Source organism: Pempheris klunzingeri, chromosome 6 (genome assembly GCF_042242105.1).
Source record: "Pempheris klunzingeri isolate RE-2024b chromosome 6, fPemKlu1.hap1, whole genome shotgun sequence".
NCBI classification, from domain to species: domain Eukaryota; kingdom Metazoa; phylum Chordata; class Actinopteri; order Acropomatiformes; family Pempheridae; genus Pempheris; species Pempheris klunzingeri.
This window is the reverse complement of record NC_092017.1, coordinates 22,433,012-22,455,894: the sequence shown is the minus strand read 5'-3', so window position 1 is coordinate 22,455,894 and position 22,883 is coordinate 22,433,012. Positions and strand designations below refer to the sequence as shown.

The following is a 22,883-nucleotide window of genomic DNA, read 5'->3' as shown; positions in this document are numbered from 1 at the left end:
CATTAACTCTAAATTTGAAACACAAAATCGAGAAGCATCCTTTTTTGCAAGACTTTGTGAACAGTGTCAGGGAGGAAAATGGGTGGATAAATTAGAAAACACACATGTATAGACAGACAAAGAGCAGAAACATTGAAAGTTAAAAGGGAGAATTAGAAAAGTCTGCAATGTCGCCTTATTACATACTGTATGCACAGAGATCCCACACTAATTGGAAAGTACAGAGCAGAGGAATGTCATATAAAAGCATGAGAACAAACGTAAAAGCTCATTGCAAAGACGGTTGCAGATGATGAACCCAGAATGTGAAGCTGCATGCACACTATTTTGAAGGTTGTGGTAAAAACCTATATACATATTAATAGTGACAAAATGGCTTATACTACTACTGTGGAGCTTAACGAGTTTCATAAATCTCAGTGTACTAATTCTTTCTCCATCTGAGGAAAAACAGCCTACATCCTCCAATCCCTCCTCCCTCACCTCAGCTGCACAGATATCCATATCAGCCACACAGAGAGGAGACAAACAGAGTGAAAAGACTGTTCTTCCAGCATCATTTTGTTTCCAAAGCTTCCCAAATTACCACCTTCTTGAAATAGCTTTGAACTGCTCTCTGGTGAGATGAAATGGCTGTATTTTGGTTCACTGTGGGATAAAGGGGGAAGATTCAAATGTGACACAGACACACTCTTTGTGTCTCTGTCTATGTCACACGCACACATATTGTTACACTTGGCAAGACAAAAACACACGCCATGAGCCTCTGCTTCGTCACTGTGTGCTTTGTGAGATTATTATGGACTCCCATCTGAGCAAAAGCGCTGGTTTTGCTTTAAGTGCATCTAAAATGACTGGAGTAAATTCAGCCACCATTGAATCCTAAGAGGGAATCCTGCAACATTGACTGTAAAAATATTGAGGTAGCCTGTTTGATGTCGCTCATAGCTTTTTGAAAGGATGTTTTGAAGCCTGGAGTTAGCTTTGCTGCCAACTGTCATCTTGTCAGCTGTCAGTCTAAAAAATTTGACTTTGGGCAAATGGGTTGGAGCGTAACAGGCTGGGACATCTGTGAATGAAGCGAGCATGCTTCCACTTCTCAGAGAAAATACTTATTGACTTAGTATTTCTAGGGAGTTGGTGGAGGTTTTTCCATTTCTTCAACGGCAGTCAGAGTTTCCTTAGAACCAGTATCTAGTGACCAGCATGTAACTGCAGCTTAAGGCACTTCTGCTTTGACTTCAAACCAAGTATAAAAGAGACCACTAAAATGGGTTTTGTAAGACTCTGGTGAAGAAGACCGCGGTCAGACCAGGACACGGGCACCGGGTCAGTCAGCTACACATTTACACACTATGCCGGCAAGAAAATCCAAATGGAAAAAACATAATATGGTTCAGCCTGATGGGAGCTAATTCAAAATTGCAGACAGCAGAGAGGACTCTAAAACAAACGAGTGACTGACTAGAGGCAAACACGCCAATTTGGAGCAGTTCAAATGTTTATAAAAGATGTAGATGAAGATATTCCTTCCCACGACGGGGAAATTCACAGGAGGAGGAAGGAAGGAGGAAAACTGGATGTGAGTGAGAATATTTTATAATTTGATATCCTTGTACTGAAATGGATATAGAGCTAGTAAAAAAGATTTGTGACAAATTAAGGTTGGGTGCCTGCTGATCTCTGATGTATTTGCCAATGTCAACATGAGCCATTTTTTTCATATGAACTCTGGACAGTGTCTGGAGAATCAAGCCTGGACATTGTTCACAGGTGCCCCTTCACACATGTTGCACACAAAAGGAGTTTGTCCGTGTCAGACACGTTCTCACCTGCTGGAAAATGTTTGGTTTAGACAAGGGCATCAAAGGAAGCACATCAAAGATGGCGGACAAGGTTACCGACTCATCTGTAATTATGACCGTTTCAGCGTTGAAATCAATACTACATGCATTTGGACACATCTGCAATATCAATGAAAGGATGGACAAAAGAGTTGAGATCTACGTTCAGGACTTCCATGATAGAAACACGCAGCACGCAAATGGGCTCAATCAGACATTACAGTGACTTAGTAGTGGGGTACTGGCATGGCACGGTCCGTTTCATGTCAGGTCCAACTAATTCGGACATTTGCATTCTCACATACAGCTCTCACATACATGTTTAGAAAGAGCCAATGTTGCAGTGCATGTGTCATAGAGACTGTAAAAAGGGTAACGGATAGGGACACATTGCGCCTGCTTTAGTTGTGATAACACAAACTTAAAACTTAGCTTTTGCATGGGCAAGGAAAGGGCAGTTTTTACTATTTAAATTAGAGAGTCTTAACAGCCAAGGAGAAAACTGATGAAGTTGTACTGCTTTCCAAAAGGAGACAGTACCAGAAGGCACTGAAATGAGAAAAGAACAGGCCGTGGTCTTTGAAAACTTGGCTTTGTTTAGGCCACCCTCTGTGCTGGCTCGGAACATTTGCTTATTCGCATGCCTCCTGATTTGGATGTAATTTGCTCTGCGATATTTTGTATTACCAAAGACCAACATTATTCAAATGAGCAAAAATCCCTGCATTTCCCACTGATGATGATTTCACTAATTCCAGTGAGGATAAAGAGACTTCAAGTGTCCAAGAGCACAGGAGAAAACCTGAAAATAGTAGGAAAAAGTGAAAATATGAATGAAACAAGTGTAAATTCATAAGGCAGGGAAGGGATTTGCCAAATGTCTGTGCTTTTATCCACACTGGAGAATTCAACATTCATACAGTTTCAGCACCTGAGTGCTACTCAGTACAACCACAGTATTTTACTGTTTGGTCAACGGGAAGCTTTGCTGGTCCTGCTGGGATTTAAATTCCTTGCTAAAAGGCAACTTAGAGGCAGTTTTTGATGGACGGAGCTTTACTTTTTTCCTTAAGTAGTGCTTCTCTCTTGCTGAGACATAACCACAGAAGTGTATTCTGGATGATTTTTCTGTTTGTTAAAAAGCCTGCCGTAAGGTCCTGATCATATGGTACAGGGAAGAGGAACCACAGACAGGAAACTGGCAGAACAAGGCATTCTGGGAGCTGGTCACCTCAGTGGGATTCCCCTGCTCTTCAAAGAGCCATCCCTGTGTGTCTCTCTTCAGTAGATGGAATAGAGCCATGTTTGTTTCCTGCCTTTCTTATTTTAGCTCTTGGACTGAGTGCACACTTGGCCTTTCTCTAACCTGTGTCTGCTGCATCCCTCAGCTCCCTTTCTCCTGCTGCTCCTCTCCCTCACCACTGTGGTCACAACACTATGACAACTTCACGTTGTTCCTCTCTCGTTCACATTTCGCACTGGACTACTGACCTGGGAAATACATGGATTGGCTGTCAACCTGTCAGGGTTGAAAAAGCCACTTTTAAAATTACAACTTTGCAAGCTAGTAAAAAATAAGGATGCTTCCTACAGCTGGGAGGGCTGGACACAGTTGTAAGTGCCTTTTCTGGCAGGATGAAGAGAATAAGTGAAGGGGACTGAGGAGTCAACAGAGACTGAATTTCAAAACATGGACTGCAGCAATAAAAATCTTTCATTAAAAAAAGGATGAAGACTTAAAACATCCCCTTTCCATTACAGCCCAAAATAACTTATAGCTAATATCAACTCACAGTGAGAATACATTTACTAAATTTTAATCGAGCTGCACAGCAAGGAATTAATTGATTATAAAGTACCAGACCATGATAAGTGCCCATCACAGCTTCCTATAGCCCAAAGTGATGTATTCCAGTTATTTGGAGCAACCATGAAAAACAGCAAAAGGTATTTAATTTATAACGATACAATGAGAAGCAAGCGGATCCTTAAAAGTTTGAGATGTGTGATGAGAAAATGTTAATAATAAGGGACTTATGTGATTACATGACAAATGTAAAACAGTCACAAATAGTTTTAGGATTTTTATTTTAGGAAATAAAACTTATTTGCTTTCTGTTGAAGTATTAATTAATGAGAATATGGCTATCACTCTCGATTAGCAATTAGCATAAAGACTGGAAGCAGGGGGAAACAGCTAGCCTGGCACCTCTTAAAGTTTAAGTAACATTAACATTACATGTTATTTTTTCAATTTGTACACAAGCAGTAATGTACAGGGCAACTGGGGAGTTACAACAGTTTATCCATTCGCCCAGCACTCCAGCAAGTCACTGCACTCAGCTGGTTTTCGCCGTACGAGTAAGTACATATCGATCCTCATCTAACTCTCAAAAAAGTGAATTAGCATAAATGTTGACTCTTCCTTGAGTGATAGTGGCCAACACTTCAATCCCCTGAAATGATTCAGAGCTGTTAAAGAATGATAAGTATGATTGATGCAGAGAAAAATTAGAATCTATACTGCATTGCAGCTGTTCTATGACACAATGAAATGTTGTAGTGGCTGAAAACTGGTCTAATCTTGACGATAGCAGGGCACAGCAGTGTCACACATCCACCGATCCATCAATCCATTCATCAATTCATCCATCTATACCCCCTCATGCTGTTGAAGGTCTAGAGGTGATTGTAGCACAGGATGCAACGGATTAGTATACCAATAAAAAACCTGCACTGTATGTTTATTAGAAAATAACCTTGAGGGAAGTGCCCTTCAAATCAAACTATCCCCTTCTTTTCATGATGCTTATGTGAGAAAACCATCTGTTACATCATATGCTCTTACTAACACACACTGTGAGTGATGTGGGGGAAAAAAATACAAAAAATCCAAAAGTTTAATCTGCTTGCCTCTCCATCGAAAGCACTGAGTAACGCTTAGACCACTGTCAAGAGGTTGAGAAAGCAGATGGCCGGAGAGATACAGTACAGATGGCTTAAGATGAGCTCTGTCTATGTGTCGGACAGTTAGTCAAAAAGAGAGATTCAGCAAATGATTCAGAGAAAGAGACAAGAGAAAACCCTGAAAAGCAATTATGTATTTAAGTGTTTAACTAATGTAAGGGAGAGAAATGTCAGAAAATTATGCAAAAAGAAAGAAAAAACTACAAAGATAGAGTAAATGGACAGGTAAAGCCCCACAGGCCTACTTCATTTCCATGTATTCATTAAGGTTATAACATATGGGTACATTATGTCACTAGCACACATGCTGACAAGCCTCAATATGTAACCATTCAAAATATGGCCTAAAGAGGGATTTTTCTCCCTGATGAGCAGTGAATAGCAGCAGAATCGGGGTCAACCACATCTCTGTCGCTTCATCTCGACCCAAACCAGCATGCATCGTCTCATATCTTGGCTCTATATTATTCTCTCAAAATTGATTTCCTTTCCTGTTCCCTGCTTTGTCTGCCAGGATAAGATGTCGCCACTTGAGCTGCTATTATGAAATCCTTGAGCAGAAAGACAGGGGAGAGAAATGTGCTGCTTGTGCAGGTGAGATAAAAAAATGAATATGGGGAGATATAATGATGACTAACTCTGCAAAATCACCCAGTATGTTTGTGAGATTGTTGTGTGCCGCTGAAGCTTTTCCTCTCCTAATTGCCAGCGTGCACTACCACTCTTTATTCTTTGTTATACTCTCGCTATCCAATTCATTACAGTTTCCTCTGTTGCCTCTTTCTCATACAGTCACAGTATAAATACCACTATAAACACTTCAGAGAGTATGAATAAAAAAACAGTATCTTAAGTTATACGCTGCTGTGTTCCCATACCCAAAGCTAAACCACACGGTCACCACAAAACCCACCATAATCACATTTTAATCTCCCTTGGAACATGACAAATGCATTACAGCTGAATTTTCCAGACCATGGATGTGTTATATGAATCTAAAATAAATAGCCTTCTTCCTCTGTTGGGTTCCCATACTCCAGGCTATCACACAGTGACTCCACAGAGCTCAGAGCCCTTTTTCCCATCACGATAACGCCTGAGTAAGTACTGATACTTGACCTCAGTTCCATACTGTCAGTGCCCATCATGCACTATGTTCCCATGAATCACAAATCTGGGCACAAAGGACGGAAAACTGGACACAACTCTGTATCCATAGATGGAAACATACAGAATATCACCTTACCGTGGCAGTGCTGATACAGGCCTGTACAGTGAGGCTGCTGAACTGAGACATATTGTAAATAGGTCATTTATTGTCTCCTAGAGTTGAACCTTACTGATTGTTTTGATTATTCAATGAGTCATCAAGTCTGTAAAATATCATAAAACAGTGAAAAACGCTCATTACATTGTTCAAGAGCCCAAATTGTATGTTTCGTCTGGCCAGTGAAAACCCCAAAAATATTTTTAAAAGTTTACAATGTTGTAAAACAGCTACAGATGGATTTCTTGTGAAAAGCAGCAAGTCCTGCTATTGCTGTTTTATGCTGTTGGACGTATTTGAGAAGCGAGCAACACCAGCTGTTGGGGATCTTTGCTGGATAGATACATGACATAACCAATTGATTACTAAAGTTGTAGTTGATTCATTTTCTGCTAACCGTAACTGAGAAATAGTTTGCCATTTTATCTCACTGTTTGAAGAAGTGAAAAAATGTAAGATGTAGGCAGCAGTTCAAAGATCTTGAAGTGCTCTAATGCCAGCCCAATAAATCTTTTGACATTATTGGACAGTACAAATGACATATGTAGTTTCCACTATGCCAAGTTGTATAAAAAACAGATATGTGAAAAGCATCAAAACTGGTTTAGGAGAACACAGTGAAACCTGCAGCAAATGTCCATCAGAGCTCATGTTAATAATGGATTCATACAATTAAAGCCATGTTGAAAATACTAGACTGTTAAAATAGTAAATAGTTTTAAAAAAAAAATGATTCTTTCAATTGCAAATAGAGTCTAAGACCGTAACACTCACTCAGTTTCCTACTTTGTGCACTACATCGTCTGTCCAAGGCTACAGCCTGTCCGTCCTTGGGAGCTGGATCTCTCCTTCACTGTGGTGCTCCCGGAGGTTTCTGTTTTCCCACTGGGTTTTTTGAGTTTTTCCTTCCCGAAGAAGGAGGTTCATAAAGGGCAGGTGATGCCTTGGACTGATCCATCGGACTGATCCATTGGCCTCATCGACTGCTGGACTCTTTATTAGATTGTTTGTTCGCTTACACTTGTTTATTTCAGTGAACTTTGTAAAGCACTATGAGACACTCTGTTGTGATATTGGGCTATACAAATAAATTGAATTGAATTGAATTGAATACATCTACTTTTTGCCCAAAACCTAATTGTCAAATGTATGCAACAGTGAGTTCCTTCATTTTTTTTCAGATGGAAAAGTAGGTCTTTACAGCATGTCCACTGCTTTTCCTAAAAATTCCTTTCATTCGGTGGACATGTAAATCACAGTTACACTCCTGTCAGTGATGACGTGAAATGACTGTGATTCAGGAGTGTGTACAGTAAAAAAAAAAAACCCTGTATCCACTGTGGAGCAAACTATTGCATGTTAATTATGTGGTGAATGATTTTGGATATATGTCAGTCAGGGAGTCGGTGGAGTCGTTGACTCTTGTACATGGACATGAATGGGCACTAAAACAGTAAAATGGAGTGAGGGAAACCTATTTTTACACTACCTGAAGTCTAAGCGTAATACCATCCCAAAGCTCCCTAATAAATCTTAGATGAGTGACAGATGACCTGACAGCTGGAGTGTTCATTTCCCATCTTTGCCATCTCTTTTCCATTCCTCTTGACCTTTTCTAAGAAGCAATAGTCAAGGACGGACATAATGATAAAAGGGGAAGAAAGAATACGAAGAAGAGAGCACAGAGTGTGAATATGACTTAGGCCGATGTTTGTTTGTGCTCAAGTGTGTAAGGCAGAGATGGGGGTGCAGTATGAGGATGCTGGCCACACATGTCACATCAGGAGGCATGATTATCCACCAGGATTACACTTTAATCAATCTAAAGCACTAGTCCCTGTCTGCCACTGTGTTAATCCCATCAAAGGGGAGGCTCTTTCTGCCTGTCAGCTTATCCCCTTTCCATTCACCACCATGTTAAACACCACACAAAGCTGTATGTCAAGAGTCAACCGGGCTTTGGTTTGAAGACGTCGGGTCCCCACTCAGCAGTGCTGCATCCAATCCACCAACAATTCATTCATTTTCAAGATGCTCCAGAAGGGATTTTTTCATTGATGGGGCAAATTAATTTTGGCAATGCATTCTAATGTAAACAGTAATGAGAAAAATAGCATTTACGTTTTTGGCCATTATTGGTGGCTGCTGTAGAGATAAGCTTGGTAAATTCATAACATGACAGTTTCACTTAAGAAAATAACCATTTATAGCATCGGTAAAAGAAGGACTTCTGCAAATCCATCCATCCATCCATCCATTTTCTATACCGCTTATCCGTCAGGGTCGTGGGGGGAGCTGGAGCCTATCCCAGCGAGAGGCAGGGTACACCCTGGACTGGTTGCCAGTCAATTGCAGGGCCACATACAGACAGACAACCACTCACTCTCACACTCACACCTCACGCAATTTAGAGTTACCAATTAACCTAATGTGCATGTCTTTGGATTGTGGGAGGAAGCCGGAGTACCCGGAGAGAACCCACGCTAGCATGGGGAGAACATGCAAACTCCACACAGAAACACCCCGGGCTCAAACCAGGATTCGAACCCCAGACCTTCTTGCTGTGAGGCAACAGTGCTAACCACAGCACCACCATGCTGCCCCCTTCTGCAAATCACCATTAGAAAAATAATAAATAGATTTATTAATATTGAAAATATCTTTTAGTTGTGTCCCTACTGCAAAGGGCTTTGTGTGTTTGAGTGTGTGTGTGTGTGTGTGTGTGTGTGTGTGTGTTCACGCTCTTATTTACATTAAGTAATATGCAGTATTATACATGCAACCACCTACACACCCACACAGAGAGACACGCACTCTTTGTAAAACCTAAAATGCACTGTCACGGTTTCTTGATAACTGACTTACGCAGGTTATTTTTAAGGTGTGCTCACACACACTCACACACAAACACAAGATGACAGATTTGGTTTTTGAATTTGATGAATGACACATTTTACATTTAGAATTTCTTCCAATTTGGGCAACTCCAAAGCACATTAATCCTTTCTGGATCTGGAAGAGGAACATTTGACTTGCTTAAAATACTATCAAAATGCAAGAAAAATACACAGGAACAGGTGCACTCAGTTCAATAGACACACACACACACACACACACAGACCACACAGAGTACATTAGCACCATGTGTCTATGTATACTGTACATGTGTGTGTCTATGATTAAATCCCCACTCTGGTTTCTTTCATCTCTTCTCTCCCAGCCTGACTCTCACACAGCCCGGATGAATGGATGGATAGAAAGAGGGAGGGGGGCGAGGGAAAGAAAGATTTGAAAGGAAGAGAGAGGAATAGAGAAGTCACTGAGGGACAGAGGTATGTAAAAAGGAAAACACATAGCTTACAAGCATTCAGGATAAAAATAACCTAAGAGCCAGGAAGAGATTGAAAATCTTGTTTTTTTTCTGCAGACCTCTCTCCATCCATTTCTGTGTGTGTGTGTGTGTGTGCGTGTGTGTGTGCGTGTGTGTGTGTGTGCGTGGTATCAAAGTTTAGAGGGAGAGAATCTTGTTTTCAGCAACAATAAAAAAGAGAGATGAAACACAAGCGCACACATACTGTGCATACACTGACATCCTATATAGAAGATACACACTAACCATAAATCTGCAGATAAAGGACAGAGGTGCAGGTTGTCTGGAAAGCCTACGTCTTTTTTAACAGTAAACAAACAGATGGCCACCTACAATTCGCCAGATAAGTGCACAAAACACCAAGATACTCAGATAAAGAGACGACAGGGCTGGGACAAATAGACATACTAAAGATTACCCATCTGCTTGATCCTGGTGACAAATTGGGTTTGCTACTCAGGCTAGTTATTTCTCTCCATATTAAACCCCAGTTGGCACAACCGTCCTAACTGAAATGGTTTAGGACAAATCTGGGGCTCTGGGTTGTGGCCAAATTGCCGCACAACACAGAGAGGTCTGAAGCGGCTTAGTCAGCTGCATACAATGCACAGCGGTGGCATCATGACACAGAAAAACAAAGCATGAGTGGGTCACTATTGGTTTGTATTTGTGCCATGATGCAGGCTGGCAAAGCATGTGCTGGCTTTAGCTATCTACTGGGAGACAGCATGACCACACAGCAGGACCACAGTATGATGTACTCAGGCCTGATGGTGCTAACAGCCACTTTTCTTGTGTTCAATTTTTTTTCCAGTTTCTCTGTTGACAAGCAAGACCTACAGTGCAGTCTGTAGCATTTGGACAGTGACATTTTATATCATGTTGGCTCTGTATTCAATGGCTTGAAAAGGGAATGATCAGTGACTTTCAGTTTTAATGGTGTTGGAGAGTGGCTCTTTTTACCCATTGTCGCCAAACTTTTGGACAGTCTGACACTATACATTAGAAATAAACACAATCAAATTAAAGCTTCAAGTTGACCTCACAGTGGTTATTTCATTTCAAATGTGCTGGAGTATCAAATACTCACAGATGGCACCATGTAGTACTCTAAGCATGTACTTTATCCTACTTTAATACTGCAAAACAAGACTACAGAGTCTACAGAGGCTGTCTTAGCTAAATGCTAATCAAAATAACATGCTGATGTTTACCATGATCGCCATGATAGTTTAGCGTAGCATGCTAACATTTGTTAATTAGCATTAAACGCAATGTATATGGATACGGTTACGGTATGACATTAGTTAAGCTGCTTATTTCATCGTGAACCAAAGTATTGGACAAATTTCAAATTCTAAATTGGTAGTCAATCTACTCAAAAGATCAACAAAGTTAATACAATTCATCCTTCAGGATACCTGGGAACTATGAATCTGCTGCCGCTAGATTAAAAGTCAGGGGATCACAAAAGTCATGAGGGTTCATCATCTGAGGACCATGACTGTCTGTATATAATTCCAGAGCAATCTATCCACTAGTTATACACTAGTATCAATGTACATTGGAATAAAACAAATGTAAAGATATACAGAAACATGCACATCACTAAATCAAGCCAAGCTAAGACACAAAGCCCAAAAGTAATAACTTTGAAATTGCATTATCTTGAAATGCTTGCTTTTTTCTTTCCATTCCAGTATCAATATGTTACAGTGCACCTCACTGCTGCATTGCTGTTCACTTACTGCACCTTCCTCCGAGGCTGTAAACCAAGCTACATCCAGAGTTACATATTGATCATATATTTGTTGAGAGCCTGTTCTGCACTGACTGCTCCTTTCTGTTTTGCATATATTGTATGCATCCGTACGTATTATGAAACAGCAGGTTGTCAGCACATCTGCACCCTTGCCACAAAAATCTGAAACATCTATCACACTTGATGGTTAAAATAATTCAAGCTGACAGCTGACCAAGCAGGCTAATTTGAACAGGAAAGCCTTCTCTGTCCGTTTTGAATGTGTGGTACAACCAGAAATCGTAGCGGTGAGGAAACTAATTTGCTCTGAGACTCAGTCTGGCCTCAGATGAGAGTTTCATTAAGACATTAATATTGCTAAGGAAATATGACTGCAGTGCAATGAAACATATTCCAAAGAGTGAGTGCACTGGTGGTGCCGAAACCCTTATTTAAGATGCCAAATATATCAGGGATGCAGATTTTGCTCTCTCGCTCACTCATTTCTAACTCATCACTGCTGCCTCCTGTCGTGTTCTCTCCCTCTTGCTATTTTTTATCCCCTTTCTATCCTCAACCTTTCCCTCTCCCTCCATCGCTCCGCATCTGATTTGTTGGATGCAAAAAGAGATGCCTCAGTGTTTCAGGAACCCACTGCTGACTGATAGAAATATCTGATTGGGAGGCAGACGCACAGGCAGAAAGATAGATAGTGAGAAAAACATGGCCTCTGGAATGCTTTGCTGTCATTCTCTCTTTCCTCTACTTATTCATTTGTTCCTTTTATGTCTCTCTACCAGGCCCCTCTATAGCTGACATGGGAGAGGTGAGCTGAAAGAAGGTTTCTGTCTCTGTTCTCCCATCCTCATTCCCTCCTATTCAATCATTGCTTTATATTTGTCTATCACCTATTCCTCTCCCTGCCTCCGACCTTTCCTGCTCCCTTCACTCATTTCTTCATCCTAACATTATCCCTTTGTCTTTTCTTTCCATGTCCTCTTTCCATGTCCATTCCTCAGATACTGCTTACAGTAAACACTCCGCAGGATCCTATCTGTCTAGCAAAATGCTTTCTAGCAGCAGGATGAAAGGCATGCAGCACTGACTCGAAATCAGGGGCTATCTGTTATCTGATTGGCTGACATGGAGAGCTGTCTGTGGGTTTTAGTTACCGGGGAGAACAGGGAGATAATGGCACCGTGTCAGCAACTTCTGGGGCTGCAGGGGCTAGAAGAAGATAGAAGCAGATAGCATGGCCAGTCATGTAGAAGTGTGTTTTGGCACAGTTTTTGTATATTTGTTGAAGAAGCATCAGAAATGTGGGCTTTTATTCTTCATAACCACACTCCAGGAATCATTTGTGAACAGTATATCCAGGCTATGCAGGCACCACTGTAAGGCATGACAAGAAAAAACAATAAATGAACAAAGATATGAGAAAAAAAAAACATATTAAAGGCCCCATGGTTCATTATAATCTGATGAAATAACGTTTTTGTCATGATTTACTGAAATAATTTGCTTTCTCTGTGATTTATGATTGTTGTAACAACAACTTGATTACTTACTGGGGAACTATTCCAAAAATGGATTTTGAAACCAACATTGTGCAAAACATGTTGCAGTAAGAGAGTTGCAGCAAAATCCTTTATGTCATCAATATAAATGAGAGAGAATCAAAAGTAGATTTAAAAATATGGACTAAAGGTCATATTTTAAAATACTAGTTATGGCAGATAACCGTGTTAAAAATCATTTAACTAGTCAGCCAGTCCTTAACACACTTGCTGTACTGTTGCATAATAAAAAACATTTGAAAGCAGTTTTGCAAAATAGACATACTAGTTCAATAGTTCAAACTACTCAACTAGATTTAAAAAAAGAAACGAATGGCTTCAAATGCTGGGCCCTGATTGACAGTCAGGAGAGGCCTCACTGATGATATAATCCTGCTGATTGGAGTCATTCGTGGTGGGTGAGCCAGTTCAAGTGCTGCAATCTAGTCTGATTGTGTCACAGTGACACCTGCGCCTTCCCTCTCTCCCTCCTCTTACGCCTGCAACTCTCTTTTTTGGAGCCTTTGTAGTTGAGTACCAAATAGTCAGGGGCCGCCTCCTTCAAAGGTTACACAGTGGATTTGGGGCTGCAAAAGATGCATCAGACGCCACAATTCTCAAACTGGCTTGGAAGGGGACAACCTTGTGAACCTGTTCTGATGCATTAATTCTTGATTGCACACTTCAAAGGATGCAGCTCCTAAATTAGGACACAGTTGTAGATAGCTTTTGATTTGGATTGATACTTCTTTTGTTACTACAATGGCAGGCTTCTTTTGATTTCAAGCATTTTTTGTATCTTTGCCTGCCTCTTACCTGTTGCCTGTCAGCTGGGTATGTTACGCCTGCCAAGTCGGCAGTGTTTGTTTGCCTGATTCTGCATGCCTGTCACCATATAAAAGCGTTACCCTCCATACGCTGCCTTTTACTAACATTTGGATCCTATTACCAGTTGCCAGTTGTTGTGAGCTGATGTGGCACTGCTTTTACATCTGACATTACGCAAAATACATTTTTTGTCAATGCCACAAAATGTATTCAGAACACTTTTTCAATGATGCACCTCATTTATGGAAATATTTTAATGGTACTGTTTTGCCCGTATTTGCTTGTTAAGCATATATGTTTTATTACATAGTACTATGTAGACTCTACCTGGCTGGCAAGCTCTTTACTGAACATTCAGTTGGAGTGCACTGGGAGCCATATTGACCACAACCGGGTATGTAGAAAAAACCTGGGCAAACACTCTGACATACAGAAGTGTCCATCTGGTCCCTGATGGGAAATGAGTGTTTTAGCAGCTACAACAAGAAGTTGTGAGAAACTGAAATGCACAAGCACACACTCACAGGTGGAGGAGCAGACAGGGTTCAGGGCTCATTAAATCCCAGTCAGGCAGCAGCTCCGCTGAGGCCTAACACTCTGTAACTCACACAAGAAACGTTCTGACTGAGACAAACACACACACACACACACACACACACACACACACTTCATAACATGGTAGCTTACAAGCAACTGTGTGTGTGTGTGTGTGTGCGCGTGCACGTGATTTCACTCTCTTACACCACAAGCACAGAGACAGTCATATGCAGTGGTGAGGCATTCATCTGTTGATCTACATTCCTGAGCTTTGTGCAACCCATTAGAGCAAGCTATCTCACTACAGCTAGTTTGAAAGATGGGAAGAACATCAAACAAGCTTTATGCATGCCCGTGCACACACACACACACACACCTCTCTCTCCCCTCTACTCACTCTCAGTCATCACGCTTTTTTCTTCCTTTTCATCTTTGTCTCAACTCTCCCTTTTGTGTGCTCTTTTTTTCTTCCATCACCTCATACATGTGTGCTTTAACCTCTGGGAAAGCAATAACTACCTGAGAAACAACAGAGGTGTGCGTGTGTGCGTGTGTGTGTGTGATTGTGTGAAAGAGAGAGAGAGAGAGAGAGAGACAGAGAGACAGAGAGAAGATGAAGAGAGCATGCCACAAAGCATACATTTTTCTTTGGCTTGCAGATGGGAGACATGAAACTTTCATTAGAGAAAATGAGTTGTCAGATAGAGAAAGCATGCAATGAGGTTACCCTGGGAATGAGGTTGGAGGGGTTTGGAGTAAGAGACAGAAACAAAAACCGTCACCCAGTTCTCAAAGGTGCACAGGAGCCCAAACACAAGCACACCAGGATGAGACAACACTAAAATCCTCCTTTTGCCATTCATTAATCACACCTTCAACAACCAAACAGTGGGCCAAGTGGACACTGAAAACAACTTAAAAGCCAGTGGCTTATTCATAAGTTTACTGGTTCAAAATGTAAAAAGAAATCCTCCCTCCCACACAAACACATACATGCACACACACACACATATACACCCAAAACAAAAATGACACATCGACATGTTTACATCTGCTGTTCTACTGCTGCTCCTGCTGTTTCTTTTTTTGCTGATAGGAAGCACATGTCTGCTGGATCTGCAGCTGTGGAACTGGATGGTATTGTTTGTGCCTGGTTTGTTGTGCAGGCAGAGAAAATTCTCTGATTCAGCATTCAGAGTTTTGTTTTATTTTTGTCGACTATTTTAACCCATATGCCTGCGAAATATGTCATTGTTGACTTGGTGTACCACTTAAAGGATGTCCCTTGTTCCATCTCACCGTCCCATCAATTCATTCGGACCCTATGAAACGGGGTTGTGGGACACTTTCAGAAAGTAGTCAATTTGCTTGAAAGTAGGTAATTTGCTTGAAAAATAACAGATAAATAATCAACCAGCTAATTAAAGTACTTCCTGATTTATTTTCTATTAATTATCTTCTATCAATCATCTATTAATACAAGAATAGTCTAAACCTTTGACCAGATTAAAGAAATACGGTCTTTGTGACAAGTCTAGAGAAATCATAGGGCTACATTATTATGTGGGGGGGCCAAAAACGAAACCTGTGATTTACTATCAACAGCCAAAAGTTTGCAAGATGACTGACTGTGTTTGATATAGAAATTAGATCCGTCACACTTCCCACTATTGTCCAGCAGCCACAGTGACAATTACAGTCCTCTACACTCTCACATAGCTGTGGTTTACCCACAATCTCTCCCTGTCGCTGCTGCTGTCAGCTAGAGCAGGAGCCACTGCAAATAGATATGTGTGTACCAGTTTTTGTGCAATTCAGTCAGCGACCTCACATGGCACAGACTTATGATGCGGATGCAGAGTATGTACAGTATTGATAATTGAGGCCTAGGCTCTGGCTTTGTCACTCCCCGTAAGCAGCACAGTGGAGAGTGTTGAGTGATGATTAAAAACCTCTTTGGAGAACTTATAATCACACCCTGCAGGTGGAAGCTGAGGTCAAAGTGGGACTTCTGTAGAGCTGTAATAGTAACCAGCAGAAGAGGAACAGCAGTGTTTGCAAACTGAGCAGTTTTAGACAGTTGAGGCTGCATGGGAAGAGATCACAACAAAATAGTAAGAATAAACAGACATCCTTATTATAAACTGTGCAATGCAATGACATTAGATGGAGAATATGTTGTTTAGAGGTGAAAAGGGCTCAGAAAACAACACTCGCACAACCTTGACACAAACATCTCACTGTATCCACATTCAATAGCTTCATCCACACACAAGTATCTTAAATATTCAAATACACACTCAGAAAACCAAAGGTTACTTCAGCCTCCCGCAAACACACACATCCAAGAGGTTTTTGACTTTTCACAGGGAGTGGTCACTTCCAAAAACACTAAGGCAGGAAGCGCCTGCCTCCTGCAGCCAGCCAATAATAACGCAGCGTTAAACGATGAAGGTTCCATTAAGGAAGTCACATGTTCTGCACCCTCGACTTCTCTCACGACAGACTCTGTTTTTTCCTGCCTGTCAATGCCAGGAACCTATTAAGGAGCAGTGAAGGGGATACAGCATGGGGAAACAATGTAAGGATGGACCCAGCCATTGTTCCTCAGCGTTGCTCCTTAGGAAATGTCCGGTTTGTAGGACTTTATTTCTAGCAGAGCTGTAGTGCAGGACCTTATTTTAAATCTTACCTGAAAAGCTGGTCCTATAAATTATACCTCTGATCTTGACTCACAGGAAACACAGGCACCCTGACCCTGTCATTCCAGGTTTTCACAGGTTTAAGCTCACTGACTACAAATCACAAATACAGTCTGAGGGAGTAAGGAATAAAAAGCTGTGAATTATCATCTCATGGCATTATAACAGTTTTGGGAATGTTTTAATGCTTCTTGTTTTTCGGCACATTTGCAGAAAGTCTAGCATCCGAGCTTTGAGAGTTTGCTGCCAACAGTAACTGTTTTAATGATTTGAATCCTTTTATTTCCTTTCTGCTAACATTTGAAACCTTTTCAAAGAACTTGTTCACAACAGTCCCTGCTGGGTGGCATTCTCATGCACTTACGACGTAATGATGAAGATGAGTAATTAGCTAATTAAAAACATAGCTTGCTTTGGAAAATGGCTGGCACTACTGTGAAATATGCACAGTAATTAGTTAGGCTGATGGTCTGAAGATACAAAACCAATGGTTAAGTCATTTAAAAAGTGGACTGTTTTGAATGTATAGTTTTGCAAGAAAGTGAAAGCTAAGCTGGTGTCCCCCACCCAAGCAGAAGCGGAAAGCTTAAAAGCGTGTATTGTTCTTCTGATCGCCATGATTCCCCTCAGCGATGAACTACAGCCCACCTCAATGACCCTCATCCAGCTAAAAGCACCCACTCATGCATCCACCATGGAAACAAAAACACACATCCTATTGTTGAGCTAAGCAACAATGCAAATCTATGCACAGCACAACCCACTGTTTTTCAAGTACTGGGCCGATTTCCAAATGTATGCCACAAGAAGATATTATGTGCTGTTAATCTTTGAGCTGTTTGATGACTCTATACCTGCCTACCTTTTTTACTTTCAGATCTCAGCGGGACACAGTGGCATTGTTCTGACTGAGGGGGGGGAAGAAGAATCAGATAAAGAAGTCACACAAGAAATATTTAAAGCTTTATCTTCCTACAGGCTACTGTCACCACTGCAACATTGGAAAAAAATGGTACCTACATCAACTCCTCCATCACTAACAAGAAAATAGGAGAAATGGTGTTTTGGGGAATCCATGGCTGACTTTTTTGATTTGTTTTTCTTCCTAATCACTGTTTAATGTAACGGGACATTAGCTGTGTGTCATTAGTTATAATAAAAATGTGGGACATTATTCACTAATAGCCAGCACAATGACCAAACCAGCAGAAATCAACTCCCCTGCTGTCTCCACTGTCTTTTTAAGTGATACAACATTTTCTGGTTAATTGTTCTGCTTAAAAGCGTTGAAATGCAGTGGTTGAATGGATGATGGTGAGCAACAGGAATATATTTTGCCCAGTAGCCCAAAACAACTCAACCTGCCTGATGAAAGGTATCATGCAAAAACATGGAGATGACTCATTAACACTTCAATTAACAGCTGGAATATGTGACGGCAGTGCAGCTGTTTTTCTCTACAGTTTGAGCTGCCACTCAAAGGATGAGAAAAGAAAAAGCCATTCTGCTCTTTACTGGTGACTAAATTAAACAATAGGAAATCAATCTTAAACACCGGAGACTGATAAAATAGAGATCCTGAGTTGTGTCGTTTCAGTGACACTAAACTGAATGACTCAAATTGGTTTACCAACAAAACCAAACAGATTCTTCAAACGGGGTAAGGACTGTGCTGAGTATAGATCCAAGCCAGCTGACATTCCTTTAAACACAAAATGTGCTTTCAGGGCAAAGAAAGAAATCTGCCTACCTTGGCAATGACTTCAATGCTGGTTGGCCACTGTCCAAAAAATGGGCTGGATCGACCTCAGCCACAAGCAAACTCATAAATTGTCAGGAGCCAAAGTGCTGATGTCTACAAACTCTTCATTTTGTCAAAGCAAATAAAGTTAAACATTTTCTCTGGATCCATATTTCTGTTTCTATTCTTTGTCTTATAATTTGTATAGCTCTTTATATATTCAATCTTCCTTTTCTATGGACCACATGTCTGAAACAAAACAAATGAGTTCTGAGTGTGTTCACTAATGTTGCATAATCCAATGAATTATTGTTTATTTAATAAACAATTTCTCCTCCCACTACTACCGACCCTTAAGAAACCATCTGAGCACCACAGAGCCACTTAAGAGGGACATCAGCATAGTCCCACTGTTTTTTTAAAGTCCTGCAGTCTGTGGGAAGCCGCGGTTTGCAGCGCAGATGTGCCACAGGCACAACGTATACACACACACCTCTTGTGTGAACTCACCCTTCTGCTGACACTGGTAGGAAGGAATACACCTCTAGCTTTAGGATATCAGCATGATGAGAGCGAGAGCTGTGAAAGCATGGCACAGCTGAGGAATAGTGTGTCAACAGAGAATGAGATTAGTAGTGCTATCCCTAGGCGTTCGCTCAGCTGGTGAGTGTGTGTGACTGTAAGCGTGCTGACTCCTGGCTCTCATGTATCCGTGTGTGTTCTCAGCGAGGGGTTTTTGGCTTCTTTGACTGACACAGACAGAGAGTTTAGGGAGTCCCTCTCCCTCCCACAGCACAGCTAAGAAGCCCTAAAGCTCCTTAGCCCAGTCTCTGTCACTTGTTCGATGAAAGAACATCTTTTTTTGGTAAATAGAAATACTGTCGACGTAAGAAATAAAAAATATCCAACGTTGTGTCTCCCTGCGTGGCTCGACCTCAAGCTCACGTGGAAGTGTTTTTGACAGTTCACACACACCCTCGAAGGTGCTTTCTTTTTCTTGCTTTGTTTGGTCTTTGTAGTGGATTATTTAGGCTTGGATAAGAAACTGAACACCTTTATCCCTTTAAGCAATCAACTTAGGACACACGTTTGTGCACAAACACACTCGTGCTGTGGGAGCCAACAAAGGCATTTACAGGTTCAGAGAAGCCTTGGGAGGAGTCAGTGGATGTGAAAGTCTGGAGGATATGAACCACATGGGAGCACCAGGCACTCGGCCAGTCGAGACAGAGCACAGACTGGCATCGACTGACACCAGCCAACTTCACACACACACACACACACACACACACACACACACACACACACACACGCAGACATGCGTAACATGCACATTGCTGCCCATCTCTACTCTTGCTTACTGAGAAAACAACCTGCAACACACTGCGCTACACACCACACACACACACACACACCACTACAGTGTTTGTGTGAATGAGTCGTGTCGTGTGCCGTGTGGTTTGAGCTGTGTTGGCTCTCGGCTATCTTTAGATTAACAATTTAGAGTATCTATAGTAATCACGATCAACTCAGAAGACACAACCAGAGCGGTGCATGTTTGTTCATTGTGTGTGGTGATGAGAAAGGCACAGCATGTCTAATTGGTCAGAGTGAAGCATGTGTTCTGTGCTTTGCTCTGTCTAAGAGCAGCCATCCCAAGATGCTCACTGGAGTGGCTACAAATTCTGGGTGGGCCCAGTGTGTGTGTGTGTGTGTGTATTTCTGTGCTTCAATACACTTTCCATCAGATTAAGCTGCTAAGCCTTTCCTATACTGTTCTACCTAAGGCTTGGTTCCTAATGGTCTGGTTTCCACTGCAGGACCAAAATGGACTACTTTACTATTCATTACATTCAGTTTACAGCAGAATATCTTTGTTCGTATTTGTTTTTCCTTCTGTTGGTAATTTGAAGAGCAGTGCTTTGAGCTAGAGGCATGATCAGCATGCTAACATGATCATAACGACAAATGCTAACAGGATCACATGATTTGGCAAGTCTAATATTGACTATGCTGGCCAGTTTAGTTTATCATGTTGGTATGGTACAGGTCCAACATGGTATTGGACCTGCTGGTGGTGCTAGAGAAAAGGTTACCAAAGTCGTTAACATCCATCCTGTGAGGACTTTGGACGTCTGTTCCAAATTTTATGGGAATCCACCCATAGTTGACCAGCCAGTATCCCTGTCACCACAGTCACTTTTCAGTTCAAAACAATTGTATAAATCAAGCGTTGTCAGTGTAAAGCAAACGATATCATTCTGCTTTGCTTTATCTTAATATTCTACCTCTAATTTAAGAGTTACAAGCTCTTCTATGTCTCATCTGTAAGAACTGGGATTACAAAATCTTTTCAGATGGTGGTCAATAACCTTACAAATGAATTAAAAGGCGATTTTGCTTGTTTTCATTTCCTGAAAAGGTGACGTTTCACAGATCCGTGGTTTTATCGGACAGCGTCTATTTGTATATCTCACATCATGGTATCGTCACAGTGAATGCCTTTAACAGCCACCAGCATGTGAGCTGGTATGACTCACCTCTCTGCACCTCCATGGAAATCACATTGACACACACACAGAAACGTAAACACACACACAGCCGGGGACTGTACACTAATGCGGGTCAGCCATATCTGGAAGGACAGTGTGTGTATGTGTGAATAACAATGTGCCCTTTAACCTGAGCATGGATAGAGAGCCCTTAATGTCAGCGAATGCAGCTTAAAACACACACTCACACACAACGTGAGAGCCTGTAAACAAGTCCGATGTAACAGGAACGCTTTGCCTTTTTAATGTTGTGTAGCTGCGGTTAGCCAGCCAACCATGGCCAATGCTCTGTGGCAGGCGAGCCGAGCAGTGACCAAGACTAACTGTGAATACATGCAGACCACAAAAGAGCATAAATAGAGAGAGACAGGAAGGTTTTGTATTGGAGAGGAAGAAAACGAGAGATGGCAAGCAAAGCAAAGATGCATTGTGAATGCATGCAGATCGCTAAGAGGCAACCATGCAAGAGTTGCATATATGATCACTTTAAACAACCATCGCTTGCTATTTCTTCTCTACTCCATTCTGTTTAGCATACTCTCTACAGTGTATGTGTATTGTAACGGTATGCATATGTGCACGTCCAGCTCCAGCTGAAAAACATTAGTCAAGCCAAGAGGGAATTTTACTGAAGCCTGGCCAAGCTAACAAAATGCTTCAGAGAAGGTATCGACAGGTATACAGAGATGTAAAAGAAGGTCAGAAACAGAGGGGGAAAAAATGAGGATTATGGTAGAGATTCCTATAGTCCGTATGTTTGTACACACCTGTACAAATATGTACGTGCGTGCCTCACTCCCAGCATCTGATGCAGAAGATCCCAAAGCTCAGAGCAAAAAAAAAAAAAAAACACCAGCATCCAGAGAGAGAGGAAGATGATAAAAAGCTAGAGTCATCACAGCACGGCTGGAATGTATGTAAAAGTGTGCAGGTTTGAGATTTAGTTCCAAAAATGTCATTAAAATTAACCGCACTGAGACACAGAGAAAATAGAATGGAAAAATAGAGCACCAGATAGTGGCAAATGAATAGTAAAAAGAATACAAATGAAAAAAGAGACCGCAGAACGAATGAATTAATATGATAAAGCCTTGAGAAAATAGAGCAGGAGAGGAGAGGATGACGGAGGAGAAATGAACTAAATAAATCGCTGAGAGAAGAGAAGAAATGGAAAAAAAGTGCAGACAACATCTGTCCTTCCCTTACCTCTGCAGCTGCGTGTGGTATCCTTTGGGACAAAAAACGTAGTGCGGAGAAAACTTCAGTTCAATGGCACTGTCACAGATCTCCGCTCTTTCCAATGTAAAGTACATATATCGTTGTCTATCTGCCAAATGCAATCTGAAGTCCACTAGGACAGTAGTCTGTCTACCTGTGTGGGTTTGTCTAAATCTATGCTAGATGGCGATGAATAACGGTGAGTGAAAGTAGAGCACCACGCTAGAGGGCAGACAGACTGAGTGAAACGGGAGAGCAGGGAGAGTAGAGAGCAGACTGAGTAGGATGGAAGAGTTGCTGTTTCCTAACATCAGAGCGGCCGGGCTGGATACACCCACCTCCTCAGCATGCATCAAATGGGAGTTGCTCAGATGCTCTAAAGTATGCAGAGAGCAAGAGAGTGAGGAGGAAATCCTGTGTGCAGCCTGAGATCTGATCTGGTTTTATATATGCACATATGCATGCGAGGCTATGCGCACATGCATACGCTGAAGAAGGATCTAATTAACCCCCCGCTGACTCTCTCTACTGATCAGACTACCTGGGCTTTCAGTGGGGAA

At 41.5% G+C, this 22,883-nt stretch overlaps 1 protein-coding gene across 1 annotated transcript in view; it reads right to left on the bottom strand.

Moving 5' to 3' along the window:
* kank4 (KN motif and ankyrin repeat domains 4) overlaps window positions 1–22,513 on the bottom strand; it is a 69,747-nt gene extending 47,234 nt beyond the window's left edge. The window contains exon 1 of the mRNA XM_070831784.1: window positions 22,312–22,513. The gene's annotated coding sequence lies outside the window, so the exon portion shown is untranslated. The remainder of the gene's footprint in view (window positions 1–22,311) is intronic.
* Window positions 22,514–22,883: the final 370 nt, after the last annotated feature.